This window comes from Neovison vison, chromosome 3 (assembly GCF_020171115.1).
Source record: "Neovison vison isolate M4711 chromosome 3, ASM_NN_V1, whole genome shotgun sequence".
NCBI lineage: Eukaryota > Metazoa > Chordata > Mammalia > Carnivora > Mustelidae > Neogale > Neogale vison.
Window position 1 is genome coordinate 43,835,641 of NC_058093.1, and position 20,030 is coordinate 43,855,670.

Sequence of the window (20,030 nt, forward strand, 5' to 3'; positions counted from 1 at the left end):
GAGGCTCTCTCGCCGTGAGGTGAGTACCAGTGGGGCTTGTTTGCAAGAAGGAGCCCAGAGTGACCAGAGCTAGAAGGTGCTGACTTGGTCCCTTCACTGGCCTGAGGGGAGGAGAGACAGAGAATAACCAGGGGCTGGAGGGCATGCAGGTGTGGAGCCTGTGAAAGGGGCCCCTCAGAGCTGGTTAGATCCCACTCCAAGTGACTGGAAGGGCAGGCACCACAGTCCACACATCTCGTCCGGACTTCTCAGAGTGGAAGGTGCTTTGGGCAGTCAGGGTGAAGACTCAGCTGTTTGGAGAGGGACAGGGACCCTCAGTTGAGGGACAGGGATGGTTTGTGGGTGGCAACCTTACTGGGGAGAAGGAGGGAGCCACGGGGATGATGCCTGATCCCTCTCCGTCTCCTTCCTGTGTCCGATCTCCAGCTGCTTCTCATTGGCCAAACCCAACCAGAGCTCATGCGTGGGAGTCCAGCAGGTACACATCCTGGGACCCAGAGCAGGTGACAAAGCATGGAGGCAGGAACTGCAAGGGAAGAGAACACCTCAGACCCAGTCACAAATCTCCAGATGGTCACCTCAGAGCAGTGGGTGTTCTCTTCTGTGAAAACCAGAGCTCTGCCCTGGCCCGCCCCGGCTCCGCTCCTGTTCCAGGGGCCAGCGTGTTTGTGCCACCCTCATGTTCTTGGCGCCATCCCTGGGCAGCTTGGGTTCACGTTAGCCAGTGCAAAGCACTCCTAGACATCCTGCCCTAATGCATGCCAGATCTGGGGGCTGAAGCATCCGATTTGGAAGTTGAAGGGTTTCTACTTGCTACAGGATGCTCCTAGAGCTCTTTCTCCAAGGGCATTGGGCTCACAGGAGAGAGTTTGCTCTCATAGGCTTGCTGTGGCCTTGCTGTGCGTGGGCAGCCTCTGCATTCATTGGTAGCAATGCTGACCTTGAGAATAGGCTAGAGAATTTCCTGACAGACACACCTAGAGGCTGTTCCAGACCAGGGCTCCTTACTGGTCATTCACTGTGCACAAAGCACCAAGGGTTTGAGGGATGCCTGGGTAGCATCTTGGGTTCAGTGTCTGACTTTGGCTCAGGTCGTGACCTCGGGGTCCTGGAATCAAGCCCTATGTTGGGCTTCCTGCTCAGTGGGGAGTCTGCTTCTCCCTCTGCCCCTCACCCCACTGGTGTGCTCTCTCTCTCGCTCTTGCTCTCGCTCTCATGCTCTCTGTTTCAAATAAATAAATAAAATCTTAAAAAAAAAAAGCACCAAGGGCCCATGACTTTCTAAGCAGCCCTCCATACCTCCTTTCATCAAAACATTATGGTAATTTGGATAAAAGATATGTGGACTCTGAGACATGAAAGGAAAATTGAAAAAATCAAGATTAATAAATTAATAATTAAATAAACTAATAAAATTTGTACCCTTTCAATTTTATACAATCTGACTTTCTGTCCTCTAAATATATGCCCTTTGGCGGTCTCAAGTCCCATTTCCCCTCCTGGAATTGTCTTTCTTATAGGTTCAGTCAAATTTGACTCCCTTTGTTTTCTTTAGATTCCTTAGGGTTCAGTAAGGCTGCGTCTAAGGGCTTGACAACAATTCCTAAGCTGACTAGTTGTCTGGGAGGTTGTGTTGGAGATGGAGTTTGGGATGAAGAGTTTGTTGGGGGTAATGGCTGTGACAACTAAGGGGAGAGCGTAGGATTGATCAGGCAGGGGTTGGGGATTATCAGGCTGTGGGGCAGACCCAACTGTCTCTGTTCCCCACTGAGGAGGGAATGCTGGAGCAAACCTGCCCAAGAGAGGAGCTCTGCGTTGAGTGGGAAAACCAGACCCTTGCATGGCCTTGCTGGGTCATTGGCTGTGGGCCACCTAAGAGGACCATGATCTTGCCTTAAGCCAGAGGTGGGCCTGAAGGAGCCCACAGCTGGAGGTGTCAGACCAACATGCCTCCCCACCGCCAACCCCAGCCTGGCAGAGAGAGTGCCTTCCCGAAGTTTCATCCTAGTGGCACGTCTCCATGTCAACAAGCCCGTCCTCTGAATCTTGATGAAATCCTGCTTTGTTGGCCATCATATTCGTTGATGAAAAGCAGATATTCACAAATGGAGGAATCACATTCAGGAGGCTAAGACGTCCACATCTGGATCCAAACTCTGGCCAGGGGATCTCCTGACCCTACTTATCACTTTTATTCTTGCTGGAGCTTCCTTGTGAGGAACTCTTCCAAGCTGACTTTTGTGGAAAGCTGTGTGGATCTCTTTCTACCAGCGACCCGATACACCCCAGGGGGTTCTTCAAGACAGGGTCTCATTTCCAGAAAACAGTGGCCTCTGCAGGTAGGAGACGGTAGTGCACCCCTGGGGAGGGGTGTGGCGTGGGGGTTGGGGCTGTTCCTCCAAGAGGCTGATGACAAGAAACCAGGTCTGCCAGGTGCTCATATGTAGTTTAGATGGGCCTAGGCCCTGGAGACGATAACAGAATGATTAGTATCCAGAACTATGCTCCCTGGGATTGGTGTTTGTTCCATAATTTTCAACTCAGTGGATGGTCTTTAGTTCCCACAGTTGTGGAGAACTTTTCTGATTATGAATTATTATGAAGTGGTATTTTCAAAACTGCACTCTAAAAATAATGGATTTGGAATGGTTCAGAGCAAGCTTCTAAATATTTCAACACTGCCTTGCATCTCTGTTTCAACTTTTGCCTACTCAGGCTGAAATTGCTTAAGATTTATGAATCTGGTAAAAGAATGCGCTGGTGTTAAAGTCTCTACAGAAAAAAAAAAACAACAACTAAAAATAGCATTAATTTGCACAATTTGGTAATTACACCATGAAGCACTGTGGAAGATTACAATGATCTCATCAAGGCAATCAAAGGATTTCATGACTGGAAGGGCATCGATTTTCCACAGTGATTTCAGAAACACATGTCCTGACACGTCAAATCCCCTCTCTTTCCAGAATGGTCTCAACTGTTTGGGCTGGTGACCCACAGCCCATTGTGAAACCTACAGCTTACAAGAAACTTAAAGCCTATGAATCAGGAAGGAAAACACAAGGTCTGGTTTCCCTGGTTTCTTAGTCACTACATGTGAGTTGTGAAGTTAAGAAAAAAAAAAAACAACTTTGTTTTCCTTTCTGACAAATGACCCCATTTTATCGCATTTTATCTCCTTTCAGTGCAGGGATCCTATGACTTGACCCTCCTGGTTTTGTCTTTGAATCTCAATGCCCCTCAGAGAGTGAGAGGCTAAACACGAGGAGACAGCTCATCACCTCAACTTGTGTTGTCGTTGGAACAAGGCAGGGTGGGCGTCCGGAGGGCAAACACAGTGTTCATCCCCAGAGGGTCCCCTGAGGTGTCACTGCAGGTCTTCAGGGGCTCAGACAGGGAAGCTGGAGTTAAGAGGAACTTTTTCAGAGCTGGTGTTGGCCAAGGGCAAACAAACATATTTCTCTTTCCAGCATAGAAGGCAGTATATCAAATGAAAGTTATTTGTGTCAGAATCGCTTCACTGAAGATTAACTGTGCAGTACTATGCTCCTTTAGTCAGTAAAAAAGTGAATATTTATAGCGTGTTGTATGACACAACCCGGGGCTTACGTTCTTCATTTATTATCGAGTGTGTATGAGTGTGTGAGTGTATGCGCATGAGCGTATGTGGGGATGAGCGTGAGAGCAAGTGTGTGTGAGAGAGTGTGAGTGTGTCAGAGAGTGTGAGAGAGTGTGAGTGTGTAAGAGAGTGTGAGTGTGTGTGTGTCTTTTTTACCTACGCCCATCACCATCACTGGCTCTAAATTTTTCCACACTATAAGAAGGAATTGGCAGGAACTGAAGTGTCTAGTTTGCTGTGGTTGCGGTAACAAATGATCACAAACAGGTCACAAAGAGAGTGATAGAAAACAAAATAAATTTATTATCCTACAGTTCTGGAAGCTGGAAGTCAGAAATCAAGGTGTTGAAAAGCCGTGTCCCTTCTGAAGGCTCAGGGAAGCCTCCCTTGCGGTCTCTCCCGGCTTTGGGCCGTTCCTGGCGACCCCTGGTGATCCCTGGAGATCCCTGGTGATCCTCGGCCCACAGATGGGTCACCACTGCCATGCCTGCCTCCATCGTCCCTTGGCCACCTTCTCTGTGAGCATGGCTCCTCTGTGGCTCTGTCCCAAATTTTCTCTTCTCATCAAGACACCAGTCACTAGGGCCCATCCTGATCCAAGATAACTTTATCTTTCTTTTTTTTTTTTTTTTTTAGATTTTTTTTTTTTTTTGGACAGAGATAGTGAGAGAGAGAGAACAAGAGAGAGCACAAGCAGGAGGAGCAGCAGACAGAGAGAGAAGAAGAAAGCTTCCCACTGACCAGGGAGACCAATGAGGGGCTCAATCTTAGGACCCTGGGATCATGACCTGAGCTGATGGCAGACTGCTTAACCCACTGAGCCACCCAGGAGCCCCTAAAATAACTTCACCTCAACTTGATTGTATCTGCAGAGACCCTATTTTCAAATAAGGTCACATTCATAGGTACCTGGGGGTTAGGAGCAGAACAGAAGTTTTTGGGGAATCCAGTTCAACCTGCAGCAAAAAGACAAGCATACAGTTAAAAGGTGGGCAGTTTGAGAGCCCCTATAACAGATTTCGTTTCAGCTTATGGCCCTTTCTCATTCGCTGATGGGGCTTCTTGGCTCTCCTGTGGGGTCATGAGCCATGCCCAGACTTGGTGGGGGACAGGCATCGTGACCAACCAGCAAGGTATCCCAATGTGCTGTGGACATGGGAGGGGGCACCGCAGCGTGTACCCAGCTGACCCGCTAACCTTGTGCATTGTTTCTAGGCTGAAATACTTGCTCCTGAATGTTATACACCTGTATTCTTTAAGTGAACCAATACCTCAATCCCCATATTCAAAACCAAGCTCTTCACTTAAATCTGATTTCACCTCAGCTCCCAACAAAGATCTGTGATGCAAATGAGAACACTCACTTAGCCAGTGTCCCTGGGATGTGCAGGCTGCATTCTGGTCACCCCCATGCAGATACAGGAACGGAAAGTACATTTTCAAAACAAGATGTGGGTTTCCTGAAATTACATCATAAATCCATGGCTGGGACGCTAAGAAATTTGAAAGTTCCCTGGAAGGGAGAACAGAATTGTATTTCTTTTACTTTTATATTATTACCTTATGTTCCATGATTATTGAGAAACCTTAACAGAAGAGAACATATTATGTCATTTATCCCCGAATTTTGTGGGGCTTATTCAGAGATTTCACCTCCTATCATGCAAACGGAAGATGAACGCATACAGCATCAAGGTCACTGTATTTGTCTGCTCAGCCTGTTGTCACAAAGTGCCACTGACTCGAGGGGTGACACAATGGAAGGATGTTTGTGGCACTTCCGGGGGCTGGAAGGGGCAAAGTCAAGCTGTCAGGATGGATTTCTTCCACGCCCTCTCCCGTTGGCGGTTGTCTTGGTGCGCACTCACGGGCCCTGTGCTCTGTATGTGTGTGTCTCCCCAGTGTATCCTCCTCCTCAGAAAGGACACCAGTCCCCTGGCATCAGGGCCCTAGACTTCTGTCTTCATTTAACCTCAATTATCACTTTGAAGACCCTGTGTCCAAACAGTGGCACACTCTGAGGTAGCGAGTGCTACGGCTTCAACAAGGGGATTTGAAGGGGACACAATTCAGCCCATAACACTTTCAAAGGACCTTACAGACATTCTTTTCTAGAAGAACATGCATTCTATGATTAGTCGAGCCAAGCATGTCTGTGGTAGCAGATTAAGATTTTCTGTCTCAGGGGCTTAAAATAGCAAGGTTTCTTGCTTATGGTGTCACAGGTAAGGGAGGGTCTGATGGGGTCTCCGAAGACTGTGTCTGTGGCTTCTGGAACGTGAGTCCCTGTGTGGCCATGGCAAGGCCAGCTTGTAGATGAGTCACTCTCACATGACCCTGGCAGTGATGCATGGACCTTCTGGCCACCTGGTCCCAGAGGCTGGGCAATGTGGGGAGACATCATCACTGAGCACAGATCCCTGAGCTACTGCTTGACAGAACAGGCGAGTCGAAACTGTTGCTCTAGGTCATGACAAACCCATGTCATATTTTGCTCTCTATATTCTGCCTGTGGTGGAGGGATCAAAAATTAATGGAACATAAATCAAAATATTTTTGTGTTAAAAACTCCCAAAGTGTTGTCCTAGTGAGTATTGTTCTGTAATGCATTTTCCCAACAACATTGGAAGAAAGGCTCCCTTGTGAGGCCCCCAGGATATAATGACAAGACACAATTCCAGACTTCAAGGAACTTTTAGTCTAGAGTTGAAAAAGCTAATAGTGTGAGAAGAACTATTGAGATAAACGTAGAATCTACGCTAAGTAGGGGGAAGTTGCTGAAGTTTTTCTGGGAAGATGTCTGGACGGATGCCGAACACTTGTGAACAGACAAGGGAGTGTGCTCTCAGCAGAGACAACAGGTGTGTGTGTGAGTTGTATGTGGGTCTACTGACCTGTCACCTGATTCCCGTGGGGGATGGGGGCTTCCCATGCCTCCAAGAAGTTCTCTGACACCAGCTGGGCATCTTAGAATTCAACTCAATCTGACACTGTCTACTCAGAGACGGCATCAGACCCCATAGCACAGGGCTCAGTCCCACAGACTGCCGTCTGTGCCACGTACCAATTTCAAGTCCAGGTCACCTGGACTGTCACTGGTCATCTGTGTTGCTGACCTACCAGCTCTAGATCAGCAGTTCCTACAACACTTTTCTTGGGTTTGATGAATTTGCTAAAGCAGTTCACAGGGGTCAAGAAGCCCATTTATTCACTAGATTGTCAGTTTATTATAAAGAATATTAAAGGATACAGATCAACAGCCAGATGGAGAGATACCCAAGGTGAGGCAATGAACAAGGAGCCCTGGATTTGGGGGCCCAGCTCGTGGTCTGTGGCACCATACTTGTTCACCAACCTGGAAACTCTCCCCATCTTGACCCACTGGGATTTCATGAAAGCCTTATCACACAGGCCTTACTGAGTAAACCATTGGCCATTGGTCGTCAATTGAACCTCCAGGTCCTCACCCCTCCTGGGAAATCAGGGGGTGGGACAGAAAGTTCCAGCTCTCTATCCCTGGTTAGTTCTCTTGACAACCATTCTCCACCATAGTCAGGGGATTTCCAAAAGTCACCTCATTAAAATAAATTCATTCCTTGTGGAAAGGGGCTTGTTATGAATAATGAGACACCCATTCACCTTACAGCTCTGAATGGATTTCAAAAACTGGGGACACGAGACCAAATGTTATTACAAAATATGTTCCTATATTACTCACTGTTCAGGAAATTCCAAGGGTTTGGGGAGCTGTGAACCAGGAACCTGCAGGAAGACCAAGATATGTATTTATTATAAATCCAAGACAGTGCATGTGGGAGAGATGGTGAGTGTGTCTGTGGGTACTGGTGTGGGCTCCCCTGTGTGGAGCCCCAAGGAGCTGGACCCCTCCCTCTGCCCCTGCATGTCCATCACACCTGCGTGGCCATCCTGGGCTCCCGGGCCATCTACAAAGGTGCAGGCGAGGTGGGCAGAAACCAGAGAGTGGGGACAGAGGGATCAGAATTCCAGCCGTGATTTCCTTAGAATTCTGATTATTTGATTAGTCCGCCTGTCTCTACCCTCCAGCTCCCTCTCTCTTCCTCCGACTGGCTTGAAAACACCATACTGAGGTTAATTGAAACAGAATTGTGGAATTGTTTTTTGGGTCCCTTCCGGAGTTGAGGCAGATGGAGTAGTTGTTTGGACTCATCTTCCTAAATTAGAAAAGCATTGCGGAAAATAGAATCGTTATATGACTCTGTCCTACCTCTTAACAGCTACACAGAGAATAAACCCACTCGTGTTCATTTGTTCCTTCTAGCTCTAAACACTGAATTCCAGGTTTCAGAATAGCTAATGTAATCATTTAAGTAAATGATTCTTGATTTTTACGAGGTAAAAACACGTAAACACATAAAACCCCAACTGGCCCCAGAATTATTCTTAAGGAACTGCTTTCCTTGAAGAGTTATATGAGGATTAAATCAATAGAGAACATGGAACAATGCCTGTATGGCCAGTCTGTATTCAGGGTGGGCTGTTATTTGGGAAGGTTGCCCCATATGGCCAGAAAAGGAGGGTGGGGCCTCGCTTCGGCAGCACATATACTAAAATTGGAACAATACAGAGAAGATTAGCATGGCCCCTGCACAAAGATGACACACAAATTTGTGAAGCGTTCCCTATTTTTTTGTCATGATATATTCAGAGTCCTAAATGAGAAAAACATGCAGCCAAGAATACAATATCCAGGTAGGCTGTCATTGAAAATAGGAGAGATAAAAAGCTTCTAGGAAAAACAAAAATTAAAAGAATTTGCAAACACCAAACCAGCTCTACAGGAAATATTGAAAGGGGTCCTTTAAGCAAAAACATAGATCAGAAAAGAACAGAGACAATATACAGTAACAGTCACCTTACAGGCAATACAATGACACTAAATTCATATCTTTCAATAGTTACCCTGAATATAAATGGGATAAATACCCTAATCACAAGACACAGGATATCAGAATGGATAAAAAACTAAGACCCATCGACATGCTATCAGCAAAAAACTCATTTTAGACCCAAAGACACCTCCAGATTTAAAGTGAGGGGGTGAAAAACACTTTACCATGCTAATGAACATAAAAAGAACTCTGGGGTGGCAATCCTTACATCAGATAAATTATATTTTTAAGCCAAAGACGATAGTAAGAGATGAGGAAGGACACTATATCATACTGAAAGGGTTTGTCCAACAAGAAGATCTAACAATTTTAAAGATCTATGCCCCTAACATGGGAGCAGCCAACTATATAAACCAATTAATAACAAAATCAAGGAAACACATTGACAATAATACAATAATAGTAGAGGACTTTAATGCCCCCCCCTCACTGAAATGGACAGTTCATCTAAGCAAAAGATCAACAAGGAAATAAAGGCCTTAAATGACACACTGGAACAGATGGACATCACAGATATATTCAGAATATTCCATCCCAAAGCAACAGAATACACATTCTTCTCTAGTGCACATGGTACATTCTCCAGAATAGATCACATCCTGGGTCATAAATCAGGTCTCAACCAGTACCAAAAGATTGAGATGGTTCCCTGCATATTGTCAGACCACAATGCTCTGAATCTAGAACTCAACCACAAAAGGAAAGTTGGAAAGAACTCAAATACATGGAGGCTAAAGAGCATCCTACTAAAGAATGAATGGGTCAACCAGAAAATTAAAGAAGAATTGAAAAAATTCAAGGAACCAAATGAAAATGAAAACACATCTGTTCAAAATCTTTGGGACACAGCAAAGGTGGCCCTGAGAGGAAAGTATAGAGCAATACAAGCCTTTCTCAAGAAACAAGAAAGGTCTCAAGTACACAACCTAACCCTACACCTAAAGGAGCTGGAGACAGAAGAGGAGGGCGGATGTGAGCAAGAGGAAGGGAATGAGTGAGCAGAGAAAGGCATGCCTGGAGGGGAGGCCATCATGGGCTTGGAGTCAACATTCTAGAAGACCAGTGTAAGCGGTTCATCTGGACTTTGGTGTGTTGAAGTCATTAAATTCCGTCCTCTGTTTTTTATTTTCTACCCAACAGATGTGACCATCTATGCCTCCAGATACTTTGGGTGAACAGTTTTCTCGGTTTGTGTCACCTAGTCATTGAGGTAGGAATGGGTGTCTGTTTTTATAAAGGAATAGCTGATTTCAGCTGTAAGGTTTTGAGGAGGACTTTATTGTTTTCCATTATTCCTGGATCCCAAGGCATCAGGTTTTGGTTACATTTGTATCGCCATGTGAGTATGTTGTTGACTTGGTAAGTTCTCAAAATAGAGACAATGCACAATATATCTGAGACTTCCCCAGAAGCTCAGGCCGCGGGGACAGCTCTCAGCAACAAGCAGGAGAAGGGGACTGGGATTGTACGCTGCCTTCAGGTGGGGCCACGCAGGCTCTGATATCCCCCCGGTTTTACTTCTCCCATCAAAGGCTGGTGCTTCATGTTAAGGTAAAACCCAGAAGAAAATATTAACTTTGAAATTAACCCAAGACTCCCTAGTCCATTGCAGACTACTGGGACATTTCTTATCAACCATATACAAATTACGTGTTATATTTTAAATATATGCTGATGGAAGAACAAAGGGAAAAGTGGTTTTCTTATGATCGATTATTTTACATATGATCAGGTTGCACTCATTCTCTCTCTTTTTATTCTTGAAAACAATTCAACTTACCATAAAAATAATGTAAGTTCATTGCAAGGTGGATAAGATCAGAACATGGAGGTAAGTGAGGAGAAGAGGGTAAAAATGTCTCTTTAAAGACCTGTCCCTCATGGTATCGATTGCTTTCATGTGTGCAAAGGCACTTCCAGATAACTTCGAGTCTTGCTAGTATTTCTTTATGATGGTTAGGCTTCAATAAACAGGCTCTTTGGTAATGGCTGTCTTCACTGGGCAGTAACAGCTGGCAGAAGACCATCCGTCGTGGTTCCAGAAGATTCCATCATGAGGATGGAACACGATCAGCCAGCAAGTGCAGAGCTGCTGACCTTCGGTTGTGGCTACAGTTGTTCCATGTTATCGCCATCCTGATTAAAATGACCTTGCAAGCAATAAATTGATCTTGATAATTAATAACCAACAAACACCATCCTTAATCATGTTCTTTAACAAGGAATGCCAAGGAACAAAAGTCTAGGGCAAAAGACCTGCACATTTTAAATCTCTGGGTATTTATTGCTAAATCCTCTGCCCTAAAAGTTGCACCAACTTATATTTTTGTATTGGAGTATGGAAGGGGCGGGGAACCTTTCCATGTGTAAATTCACACAGTTCCTTGCTTCCTGGGAAGTTCACATTTTTTTTCATGTCTTCATTATCCTTTTGTGTTTGTTCTGTAAGAACTTCCTCTTCAAAAGTTAAACGGCTTTTCAATTAGTGTGTTCTTATTTTTAACTTTTTCAAAATTCTGCATTAATTGGTCATACTCTATCTTAAAAGAGGTTCTGACATGGCTTATTTTTTAAGACTGAAAAAATAAAAATAAATTTAAAAAATAAAAATAAAACCTGGGTGCCTGGGTGGCTCAGTCAGTTAAGCCTCTGACTCTTAATTTCAGCTCAAGTCATATCTCAGGGTTGTGAAATCAGCCCCGCATCGGGCTCCATGCTCAGCAACAAGTCTGCTTGAGAAAGACTCTATCTCTCTTTCTCCCTCTGCCCCTCTCCCACTTGTGCACACACACACACACACACACACACACACTCTCTCTCTCTCTCAAATAAATAAATATATAAAAAAACTTCAGAAAAAAAAAAGAGACCAAAAATAAGACCAAACATAACACAAAGGGAGAGAAAAACAAAAAAGCAAACGTAGATAGTATACCCAGTATATTAACTAAAATGGAATGTTTAAACCTGACCTTTTTGAGGGAGAAAGCAGATCGGGACAAGCAACATTTTACCTGGAAAAGAACATTTTCTTCAAAACAGAGCAAATGAATTATCTTATTAAAATTTAAAGGGATTTATCACAAGAACGTATTTAAGGGATTCTGAAGTTTGTTACGGAAAATGTCTTCAGACAAGGGTATTAGAACCCCCGTAGTTGTAGTCAAGTAATTCCATAGTTGTACCTAGGAAAAGAGTTACAAAAAGCATTGAGCTCATTGCTTTCCGGAATCTGGGCTCTGGAGACCTTTTAAATACAACAAACAAACAAAATAAAGGGCATTGGCCCCAATAAAATCCCAAACTTCTAATCTTCTCATGTAAAGACGGTCAATAAGATAAAAAATTAAGTAGTTACCACTTACCATAATAATAATTTCAATCCTGAAAACATTTGATCACTCCTCCTCCATAAATTCGACTGGGAAGCTGATATTAGCGTAACGGAGAGACAGTTCCCAAACAGCACACACAGACACTGTCGTCCCCAGTGTCTTCCTTCAGCCATAAGCTCCCAGCACGCTTTCTGCGGACTGATACCAATCCACGCGCTGGTGTCTGGAACACACTCTGACTCAGAAAGCCGAGGCGAAGGAAACACGAATGCATTCCCCGAGATGAACCCGCTAAGGAAGAGCAAAGCAGGGGTGAAAGTTCCAGACCCCTAACTTCGAGGGCCCCAAAGGAGGAACCTTCAGAGTGCAAGGGGAGAGGCAAAGGATCCAAAGTACAAACTCTGGTGCATAATCGCTGAAGAGGTGAGGAGGTCGGGTTCTGTAGTCTGGGGTTAGGACGGGGGAACGGCACCCAGGACGTGGGGAGACTTGCAGGTGTGGGTTGCAGTCCTGGGCATCAGTAACTGATGGGTCGGGTCTCGGGAAGTGCCAGGAGCCTGTGCAGAAACTGGAGTTCAAGGGAACAGCTGAGGAGCAGGACAGCACAGGCCCAGGAAGCTTTGTGGGTCCTCTCTTTTCCTCTCTGCAGTAAGACCTCAGCGTTAGGGCTCCCTGATGCCGAGGAGACGGGAGTGTGGTCCTCAACTGTGTGTGGGCTGCTCCAGGAGCCCTGAGAGAGATGACCCTGGGGTCTCCCCACTCCACACTGCTTTGGCAATGGCACTCAACCCCCCAGTGGTTATGCTCCCCACCCCCAGGAAGGGACTGCCTACCCTGGGCCAGTGAGTGCCAGCAGGGCTAGGATCCTCCTCCCTTCTGCTCCCAGGTGGGGGGCAGCTGTCTGGGGATGGCACTTCCCTCTCCCCTGAAGCCTTGTCCCTTCTCTTTGTTTTGAAAATCCATCCCACACCTGCAGCACCAGGAATACCCATCCTACCCCCTTCACCTGGAGATCTGGGGACTGGAGTTCACTGCAGCAGATCAGGGGAGACCCGAGCCCTGGGTTGAGAGGCATAGCAGAGGTCAACCTCTTGGAGAAAGGGGAAATGCCCCTCATGCTTTTGCCTTGAACCTGAGGTCCCGAAGTTAACTGCTTAGTGGGCCATTCTACCTTTTGTAACACTTTCCCTAGAAAGACTGTGTCCTCTTGGATACTCACTCAGGGTTTCAGGGAGGAGAAGAGAGTTAACCCCTGGGTGGAGGCATCTCTGGTGGAGGTCACACTTAGGAGCTGGCTGCAGGTGGACAGGCCAGGCTGGGGATTGGCGCAGGCTCTGTGCCTGCGGGGCTGGGGAGTGTCGGGGAGGGTACCGGGATGATGACGCTAGTACCCCAAGCTGCTGCCTGGAAGGAGAAACAGGGAAAATACACTTTAGCCATTTAGGAAGAAAGTGTTTTAAAAAACAAAATAAGGCACTTGTAGAATTCTCCCATCTGTTTGGTTTATTTGTTCGAAATGGCTGCAGCTCATTCTTCAGAGGGGAAGCAGATGAGGAGCAGGGCAATGTAGACCTCGGGCCGGGGTCTCCCCAGTCCTGTGCAAGGGGGGCTCAGCAGATAAAACTCCTGTAGGAACAGCTCATGGGGCCGACTGGGGCAGAGAGCCTGGGGCCTGGGAAAGACCCATTATAGCATCTCATTACAGGAATGTTCTGATTCAAGTGCTGACACTAAATATAGCTCCGAATAAAAGTCCATGTCTAGCAACACACAATGTAGGGACGATTTTTTTCAAGCAGAAGAGGACCTTGGAGGGTGGTCACTTTCCTCATCTAATTTTTCTTTTCCTTTTTTTTTTTAAGATTTTATTTATTTATTTGACAGGGATCACAGGTACGCAGAGAGGTAGGCAGAGAGAGAGAGAGAGAGAGAGAGAGAGAGAGAGGAAGGGAAGCAAGCTCCCTGCTGAGCAGAAAGCCTGATGTGGGGCTCGATCCCAGGACCCGGGATCCTGACCTGAGCCGAAGGCAGAGGCTTTAACCCACTGAGCCACCCAGGTGCCCCGTCATCTAATTTTTCAGAAGACACAGCTGGGCAGGGAAGTTCCTGAGAGAATGAGAGTAATCGGCAGAATTTCTGGCATGGAAAGGGCTTTACATGAGTGCCAGCCCCTCTTGCCCTATTTCAAATCCTCTTCCAGGTCAAGGTTGAGCCAGGGGAACCTGGCTACTTGTAAGCCTTCAGGAAGAGGTGAGAATGATCTGCACGGAGCTTATGTGTGTGTAAGTGCTGCTTTCTTTGCCAGAAAGTTGGATTCACTCTCCTGGAGCCTCTGCCAGCATCAGCATCCAGTCGATGTGCTCCATGAGAGCTTTTCCTAAAAGTGGAGTTTATATTAGCCTACGCTCATCTGAATTCTCTCTTTCCTGAAATGGTTATCACTAAAGTAATAAAGATTTTGTTTAACCTACTCACCCCACTTCTCAGAGTTGATCACTAATTAGCAGTCAGTGATTTGGGTTGGGAGGTGTAGTGAGTGAAGTGGTTCACAGCCTCACTGTTTCTCTGAGTCCAACTGGGACTCCCCTGGCTTTCTTCCCCAGGAAGAAATGGGGGAAAAGGTGTGTCTGCTGGGCAGCCAGCACCCAGTCTTATGGTCTCATGGCCTGACAAGCACCCTTTCCACCAAGAAGGCACAGCCCCAACCAGGACACCTGGTTTGGCAAGTTCCAAGTAAGCTGAATTCCTCTTTCATTAGCCCCTCTACTGGGGCTCTTGTGCAGTGAACAACCCATACAGCCACACCTGGAAATGCTGTTCAGCCACAGAGACACAAGTATCAGGGTGAGTTCATGGGGTGGAATATTACACAGCTATGAAGAATCAGGTTGTAGGCAGATGTTTATTGAGAAAGCAAGGCTTTTAAGGTAATGCTGCAAAATAAAGCAGCAGACCACAGTGTAAAATGTAATTACAGACACTGACATGCTGAAGAAGGACAGAAAAGGCATAAACCAAAATTTTAACCATCCTTATCCTTAGGAGACAAATTTTTCCTTAGCAATCTCATATTTTAAAGTTTCTATGTGTATAACTTTTGTAATTAAAACAAACTCAGGCCCGTTCCCATTGTTCATGGTAGCTATGTTCGACAGAGGGCCACAGACAATGTTTGGTGGATATGAGCCAGCTCCCAGGGGAGACACAGGGCTGGGCTCCCTATAGCCTCTGTCACACCCCTGTAACAACTTGTCCATATGTAACCTTGTTTTACATGCATTTCTGGATAAAGACACTTTAATTTATATTTCTTATCCATAATTGATTACATGGAGTATTTCTTTATAATAAAACACCAGCCAAGAGGGTTTACTGTCTTGAGGATCATGGGTAATGCGACCATACATTTCTCCAGCTTGCCACCTCACACAATGCTCCGGCTACTACATTCTCTCAACTCAGTGTGTGTCGCACGGATCCGCAAGTCTAGATTTCTATGTCTTCCTCAGGCCCTGGCTGTGGATGTGACCTCAGCACTTTTGGGGGGCAGCCTCAGTGGCCTGCACATCTTCTCCATGCACTGGGCTGTTCACTCTGAGCCCTGGACTCAGGGCCACCAGCTCCATGACACACGCCGCTCACTGAATACATGCATTTTGTCCTGAACACATTCCAGCTTCCTGGCTCCTAGGAACATGGAGAGAACTTCAAGGCTATACTTGGGGGCCATTTTCAACAGTGAAATCGCCAATGAGAGCATGAAAAAGCAAAAGACATGACACTAAATAGACCACAAGAGGGATACATGCCCATAGCACCGAGAGCTGGAACCTGGGGGGTGGAGGACCCCTGTTTCTCCTCAGCTGGGGACAAGGCTCTGTGTGGTTCTAAGTTGTTGCTGCTCTGGGCATGTCCAGAAAGACCGCAAAACACCACGAGTATCTGATTTTGGAGTTACAGAGAAATTTCAGCAAGAAAGTGTATTTGCAAAGATAAAAAATTAATTTTTTTTAAAAAAGAAAGTGAATTTGCAAAGATGAAATCAGCAAATAAAGAGGTTCAGCAGTAATTAAAAATTAACAGCTCGTGTTTTCAGTGCATCAGTATCAAGTGAAGTCGTTTTGATGACATTTTGGGTCTTCTAGATAAATCACATGGATGCAAATTCACTAAATTACCGCTTTCTGAATGCAGGGCTAACATGCCATCCACGAGGGAATCATAATCCATAAAATTTAATGACATTTAATATATTTTATGTTAGAGAGCAGTAATTTCCAATCAAAATCATTATGTCTAGGTTTTATTTTTCTGCACGGAATTTTATGCATAAAGCAATGAATCGAAGCAAGATGTGCTGAAATCCATGAGCAGCCCTGGTGACAGAGGGGGCCTCTGGCAAGAAGGGCAGGGTTGCTGTGGGGAGTTCCACACTTGGGGGGGATCGTATTTCACTTCCCTTGGCTTGAGCTCCACCCAGCACCTGGGAAAATAGACCCCCTCCACCCCACCAGGCAGCCCTGCCTGCCAGCACAGCTTCAGAAAGAGATTTAATTTAATTAACAGAAAACAGCATCAATAAACATTAGCTCAGCGAGGCTCTCATGGTGACTCCAAGGCCGCAGGCTCAAACTATTGCAGAACACACCCTCTGTCTTGGCAGAGCTCCCCAACGTGGTGCCTCTCTTGCGTGGCCCTCTGGAAGCCTCCACTATCCCTTGAGAGCCAGACACCATGGGTTCCTCTAGCCTGCCCTCTGTTCTGTCACATGCTGGAGTCACCACCTCCTTGCAAGGCAGAGAACGACTCCCCGTGGCACTGGGCCCAGGTGCAGGGCAGGGGGACCCGTCGGCCAGCACAGCCTTCCTCTCTTCAGGCTTCCTCCCCCTGGGGTGCTTGCACTGTCCGCATTTAGGAGGGGCTGACAAAATGGGGAGTCTTCAGCAATACCCCAAGTATAGAAAGGAAGGTATCAACATTTGTGAGCAGAAGGGTTCTTGCAGATCCTGCTGCACTGTAACAAGATTAATGGTCACTGTAGTTGGGGGTTGCTGGAGAAGACAGAAAGGAGAGGTTTCACCGGTTATCTGCTCCAGCAGGGATAGCAGGGACTCAGCAGGGAGTTTGCCTGGGACCAGCTGAGGGAAGCATGCAAACACTATTCCTTAAGAAAAGGTAGAGATAGAGATGCTGCCATCAAGCAAGAAAAGGTAAGAAGACGCTCTGAGGACAAAAGGGCATCGCGTTTGTGTGGGGCTTATTGTTGGCCAACAGGATTCCGTGGGGGGAAGCTGGGAGCTAGTCTTCCAGCCTCATTATTGCTTTTTAATAGTAATCACAGGGTTATTCCTTTAACAGTTGACATTGGCACACATGAATGATTGTAATATATAAGAAAAAAACATTACAAGAAAAACTACTAAAGAGATTTAGCACTGCATTTCTGTGCCTATTAAAACAGCCTTAATATGCTTCAGCTCTTTTAGACACTGGAGTGTTCCGAAGGCTACATTTGGGATTGCCAGTAGGAAAAGGGGTTCCAGGAATGACAAGGCAAATGGAGGTGACACATCGATGCATGTTGGAAATGGAATTTGGCAAGTTCTCATGTGCGAGGAGGTGGGCAGATTAACACCCTTCACTTTCCCTCAGAACCAAGAACAGCCAAGTCTTCCTAAGCCACACTTAGGAGTTTGCCCATATGGTGGGACATTGTCAGAAGGACCAGGCACCCCAGAGCCACTACCTGATGCATAATGGCTGAGAGTTGGTTAGTGTAAGGGGTCCCACCTATCCTAGAAGGAGATTCCATCCAATTCCAGAATAGGGCTCACATGTTTACCCCCATGTCCTTCTCCTTTTCACTCAAAACTTTACAAAGATACCAAAACAATTTCATAGTAACTGACTCCCTAAGGAAGGGACCAAATATATGCACACATATGTATGTATGTGGTTCTCTAGACTCTATACACATATGCATGTACATACACCTACCTCTTGTTCTCTCAGTTGAGGCTTTACATGGTGGTTCACTTGTCTGTTGTCTGCCTCCCTTTTCAGGATATAACTGTTATTTCTAGAAGAGACCTTGTGTACTGTGTTCACTACTGAAGCTCCAGGGCATATGCTATAAGCTGAATGTTTGTGTCCTTTCAAAATACACTCCTGGAAATCTGGTATTTGAAGTGGGACCTTGAGGAGGTGATTCAGTCAGGAGGTCATAGCCCTCAAGAATGGGACCAGTGCCACTTAAAAGAGACCCTGAAGAGCCCCCTTGCCCTTCCTGCCATGTGAGGACACAGGGAGAAGGTGGCTGTCTGTGAGCCAGGTGACAATATATCACCAGACACCCGAGCACCTGGTGCCTTGGTCTGGGACTTCCAGCCTTCAGAATGGTAAGAAATAAATTTCTATTGTTACAAGTCACTGGCTGATCTTACTTTTGTCCCAGAAGCCTGGACAGACTAAGACAATATAGAACAATACCTGGCACACAACAGGTAATCAGTGGGTATTTGCTGAATAAATAAATGGACACAGGAATAATAGTTCTGGAGTTGTCTTGGGTCCCATCAGGATTGTGGTTACAAATGCGGGCACTTCATGGAACACATTCTTTGTCTTTCCTGATCTTTGGACCCATGCCACTGTAGGGAGAGTCCCCCGTCTCTGTAATGATTCGGGATCTTCTCAGAATGGCTCACAGACCTCCCCCAGGTCTGGCCGCCTGCCTGACATGAACCTTCTCTGGATCATTCTGCTGTCCCTTGGGGTATGCCTGAGCTCACCAGATCTCGCTAGTTTTTCCTGGTAGCTAAAGTGCCCAGTAGGGCTATTCTTTGCAGTCAAGCACTTCAAGGTCTCCTGGGTCTGGGACTCTGGGCTCTAGAGTATCATGTGGACACTGCTGCTGTTCCCACCCTCTCTTCCTGGAGCAGCCCACCTCTCCCAAGGCATGGGGCAGTGGCATTTTCAACAAAATGGAGGAGACACACACCCCCCATTCCAGTGTGTTGTGTGAAGCAGGGAAAGTGCTGGGTGGCCCTTTCAGGTTTTGTCCCTGTCCTTGCCTTTTTATGGGTCTCTAACATGAGTCCCTGGGGCTCAGGCCATAGGCTGCAGTGACACTGTAGTGGTGTGCTCAGGCCATTATGCCAAAACATTGTAGATGGGGGGGGGGCAAGAGTGGGAGTGCTTAAACAACAGGCTTCTATTTCTCATAGTCCTGGAGGCTGGCAGTCTGAGATCACGATGCCATCTATTCTGTTCCTGGTGAGATCCCCTTCCTGAGTTACAGATAGATCCCTGCCTCCTCCCTGAGTTCTTGAATGGAGGAGAGTGTTCTGGTGTCTCTTCCTTTTCTTAAGGCCCTGATCCTTGGTGATTAGGGCTCCACCCTCATTGTTTTCATTTTTCATCTGCCATGTCTGACAAAGCCTAATCAATAATGGCCTCTGCTTCCTTCGGGAGTCCCCCATGAGTGACTTCCCAGCATTTTCCACTGTGGAAACAACCAAGTAGCCTCTTCAGTACAGCTTACCCAGCTTCACTTCCTCAATGGGCAGAGAGGCCTCCCAGGTCCCTGAAGGCCCCAGTTGCCTCGACTAAGCTGCCAGGGATGACATGTGAGTAGGGACTTAATCACAGGAAGGGTGGAAGACTGGTGGGGCCACAGGTCACACAGTCGCTCCTGCTTGTTCATTCTGTGATCACAAAATTTGATAATGGGAACTCTTGAGGAGCCCTGAACAAGACCCAAACATTTTGTCCAGGGCATGAACCAACTTTGGAAGGTCAGGTGCTAGTAGATGGGACAAGAAAGTGCCCTGAACAGCTGACCTCATCTCCTGATGACATCTCCAGATCATGCCTGGGAGGTGCTAGCAAGACAGAGAAGTTTTCTTCCCAGGTGCCCCTGAAAGGAAACCGTGCATCTTGAGAGGCTCAAGGCAGGGCTCTCAGCTTTAGTGGCCACTTGTGTCACAGGAGATGTGTTAAGGAGGGCAAAAACTCTAAGCCAGGAGAGCCACTGGTCCCAAGGTAGCGCTGACTCGGGAAGGAGCATAGAGTTGACAGATGGTGTCTCAGTGCCTCCCCAGGAGTGTGCACACATGGGTGCAGTATTTAGTGACATTGCTTTGA

At 46.5% G+C, this 20,030-nt stretch overlaps 1 non-coding gene across 1 annotated transcript; it reads left to right on the forward strand.

Annotated features, from left to right (window-relative positions):
- Window positions 1-8,180: 8,180 nt before the first annotated feature.
- LOC122903784 lies at window positions 8,181-8,288 on the forward strand. The gene has a single exon (XR_006384010.1). It is a non-coding gene; the product is annotated as a U6 spliceosomal RNA (small nuclear RNA).
- Window positions 8,289-20,030: the final 11,742 nt, after the last annotated feature.